The following is a 4,430-nucleotide window of genomic DNA, read 5'->3' on the forward strand; positions in this document are numbered from 1 at the left end:
TGACATTTAATTTATATCCTGAAATATTTAGAGAAACTAATAAGCATTAATGATGAATGATAAAACTGCACTTAAAATTTCTGCTATAAATAACATGCACAATTTTACCCAATATAAACACATTCTAACATTAGAATGAAAAAAGTCCAGGAATCACATCTGGTCCCCTCAAAAACTCAGCTTGATACCAAAAACTAGTTTCCATATGCTTAGAAAGTTTACCTAAAATAAAAATAAAAGTTTTAAATTAATCTGATATTTAATGGAGTTACATTTCAATGTATGGATGATGGCATATCATATCTGGGCTAGGACATCCAGTGGCCATTTCTAAAAGTTTGTGATTTCCTCATCAATGGAGAAGGTTGAGGAACTATGAGTTACATTCAAGAAGGTCCAGAATTTGATTGGAAGAAACTCTCCTCGGTTTTAATTTTCTGGTAATCATGGCTCTGAAAAAGACTCCCATTGCTTTTGCCCATTTTATCCAACTAAGTCCACCCCAAATCTTTGTGCACATGTTACCTAACTTGCCAAGAACTCTTGGGGAGAACAAGGGAGGAAAAGGCCAAATTCGCCTCTACCTGAAGTTGTCTGTGCATTCCTCGAGTCGTTAGTTTCCACTCTCATGTGCAGGGAGAGATTGGCGGTAAAGCCCAGGCCCGCCAAGGTGGAGGATGTACAGAGATCCCTGCACAAAACTGAGGCCCCGGAGGCCTGTCCTGCGGGGGTGAAAGAGAGCTAAATTCACCACAGGAAGAAGACAGAAGGCATGTGAGCTTGCCTATTCCATCCTTGAGACTAAAACAAAGGGAGAGAAAGAAACATCTCCTCTGAGGGCTAATACCCACTAGATGGCTCTCAGCAGGGTTTAGGGTACCAGTTCATAGTGTTTTGATAGTCCAAAGAATCTTAAGTGGAGAAGTTAGCTTAAACTAGTTGCAGAAGGGGCCCTGGCCAGTGGGTCAGTGGATAGAGTGTCGGCCCAACGTATGGATGTCCCAGGTTTGATTACCATTCAGCGCACACAGGAGAAGCAACCATCTGCTTCCATCACCCGTTCTTTCCCGCTTAGTCTCCCTCTTCCTCTCCCACAGCCAGTGGCTTGATTGGTTTGAGCATTGGCCCCTAAGAGTTCCATTTCCAAGAGTAGAATGATGACTTGAACTTCTTTTCAAGAAACTTTGAAACTCCCAGTTTAACAGAAATGACCCTTCAGACATGGTAACTTTATTTTTTATCCTTCTTTGTAACACCTTAGACTTCTGTCTTTATTTCTGTTTGACATAAACCACACTTGGAATCCTCACAAAATCTGGTCACTTGTTTCTAGTTCTTCCATCTCTATCACAATACCTTACTCTCTGGCTTGCTCCCTTTCTCCAAACCTGCTCTACTCTCCCAAACTGTTAAAATTCAACACTTCCATCGTATCCTGGTGTTGGGGATTTGAGAAACACCAGTAAGTAACCCAGTTCCCTTCTGGACCTCTGGACCAATTGCAAAATAAAAGTAAAGCAGGTGGAACTGCTTTGTATTTTTGTTAGTTTTGGGGTTTTTTTGTTTTGTTTTGGGGGGGTTGTTTGTTTGTTTTCAGAGACAGAGAGAGAGTCAGAGAGAGGGATAGATAGGGACAGACAGACAGGAACGGAGAGAGATGAGAAGCACAAATCATCAGTTTTTTGTTGCAATACCTTAGTTGTTCATTGATTGTTTTCTCATATGTGCCTTGACTGGGGGGCTACAGCAGACCGAGTAACCCCTTGCTCAATCCAGCGACCTTGGGTCCAAGCTGGTGAGCTTTGCTCAACCAGATGAGCCCGCACTCAAGCTGACGATCTCGGAGTCTCGAACCTGGGTCCTCCGCATCCCAGTCAGACACTCTATCCACTGCACCACTGCCTGGTCAGGCTGCTTTGTCTTTTTTAAATATTAAAGCTGCCTTTCCCAAATTTTTATATTTAAGATATTTTCTGAATACAGTGGCCAAAGACGTTTGAATGATTTTTGACACCGTAGCTATACTTTAAGAATGGCCAGCAGTCTATCTCACAAAGCAGGTCACGGGAGAGTGATTAGTGATTAGCTGAGTGCTTGGACTGAAATTCTCCTTCCAAGCATATTGACCTAGAACAAACATAGTGCATATTCTGACCTATTAAATGAAAAAAAAAAAGTTAACATATTATTAGAGTTGGACATTTACCAAAATCTGTCAGACAAAAGAAGGAAATAAACTGAATCCCAAACAGCACCAATAGTTTTCTCTTTTTTCAAAAGGATGGAGGGCAGAATTGCTGATTGGCCCTGAATTTCTGATCTTATTTTGCTCTAAAACAATTTTAGCCAAATGAGAAAGCCCTCCACTCTTACCAGATTTTAATGCACATTCTAGCTGGAGAGAGAAGGCATCAGCAAAGAAAAACATTAAATAAAAAAGAGATATATAAACACTGCTCAAGAAATAGAGGAGATATCAGAAGACCTGAAGCTAATGTCAAAAGAATTGTATTCCAATGAAATGCTAAAAAAAAAAAAAAAAAAAAAAAGATGGCCTGATGCAGGGGTCCCCAAACTTTTTATACAGAGGGCTAGTTCACTGTCCCTCAGACCGTTGGAGGGCCGCCACATATAGTGCTCCTCTCACTGACCACCAATGAAAGAGGTGGCCCTTTCGGAAGTGCTGTGGGGGGCCGGATAAATGGCCTCAGGGGGCTGCATGTGGCCCGCGGGCCATAGTTTGGGGATACCTGCATTGGTTTCCAGACCAAGAGATAAGCAAAGACAAAGACAGGAGCCCCCACATAAGGCTAACTGAACTGGTAACTGGAGAATACATGGAGAAAGGACAAGCAAAACATCCAAAACATGGCAGAAACCAACAGTGGCAGAAGGGGGTGGGGGTGGAGGGGCAAGGAGGGAGCACTGCCTCCTGAGTTCAGTCCCTAGCCCTGTTGCTAAGGAAGAAGCACACTGTGGGAGTGAGTCAGGCGAGATAGGAGGGAACAGGAGACATCCTATCTCTGCTAAGTCAGCTGTGGAGATAGTTGAGGACCGACGGTGGAGGCTCTGGAATGGGAGCTGATGAGACAGAAGAAGAATGCATCCCAGATTCCACTCTGCAGCCACATCAAAGGTTTCAGGGATTAGCAAAAATGGCCAACCCATTGCACAAGCAACCCTGGATACCCAGAATTTTGTATTTGGTACAAAATTCACATAGAATTTTTCATAAGGGAAGCAAAATAAAAGAACTGTCTTTGTGCAGCACCCTCTTCCCTCTTCAATATCCCCCAATGTTAGTAAAGCAATTCTATAACTCTGCCAAATGCTTAACATAAAATCATGATTGTCAAAACTAAATCATAATCCCAGAATCTTTGCTCTCTAGATAGTATGAAGTCTTAGTTATCGAGACTATTTAAATGGTAGCCAGTCTGTGCACTTAGTTTCAATCCAGGAGTGAAAGTGTAGGCACACTGCTCCCTCTACTGGATTTACAACCTCAGTTAAAGGTGAGTTCAGAACTCTCAGCCTTTGAGCTAGATACCTTTCTCCAATGACCAAAAACAAACAGTCCAAGTTTCTTAATGGAAACCTTAACCAAAGATTTACGAAATGTTTAGCAAAGATCACATTAACAAGTTAACATAAACATGTTTGAACACTTACAAGTGAATTTTATTTGTTTATTTTTGCTGATATTTGCTGGAACTATTGAAATTTTCTGGTGTTGGCTACCCCAGAGAATTAAGGACTAGAAAGGGTATTTGAAAAAAGAAAATAATCAAAAAGCCATTTCAGACGTTTTGAAGCAACATTTCCATGCATTTCCTGTTATCTCTCCCCTCAGTACTTGCAGAACATTTGCCACCCCATTCTTCCATCGTTGAAATGTAAAAATGTGGCCCTGACAGATTGGTTTGGTGGTAGAGCATCAGCCCTGAATTCTGAGTTCAATTCCCAGTCAGGGCACATAAGAGAGACAACCATCTGCTTCTCCACCCCTCCTCTCTCCCTTCTTCATCTCCCTCTATGTCTCTCTCTTCCCCTCTCTTTCCCTTCCACAGTCATAGCTCAGTTGGAGCAAGTTGGCCCTTAAGACAAAGAAGATTTTACAATAATCACTATACAAAAATCAACTGTATTTCTATACTCTATCATTAAACAATACAAAGATGAAATTAAAAACAATTCTATTTATGATAGCATTAAAAAGAATAAAACAGGAATAAATTTAATAAAACAAGTGTAAGAATTATACACTGAAAACTACAAAGCATCATTTAAAAAACTTAAAGAAGACCTAAATTAATTGAAACACATCCTATATTCATGGATTGGAAGACATACTGTCAAGAAGCAATATTCCCCAAACTGATCTACAGAATCTATACAATCTCTTCCATAATCCTAGCTACCTTGTTTTG

Source organism: Saccopteryx leptura, chromosome 2, assembly GCF_036850995.1.
Source record: "Saccopteryx leptura isolate mSacLep1 chromosome 2, mSacLep1_pri_phased_curated, whole genome shotgun sequence".
Classification (NCBI taxonomy): Eukaryota; Metazoa; Chordata; class Mammalia; order Chiroptera; family Emballonuridae; genus Saccopteryx; species Saccopteryx leptura.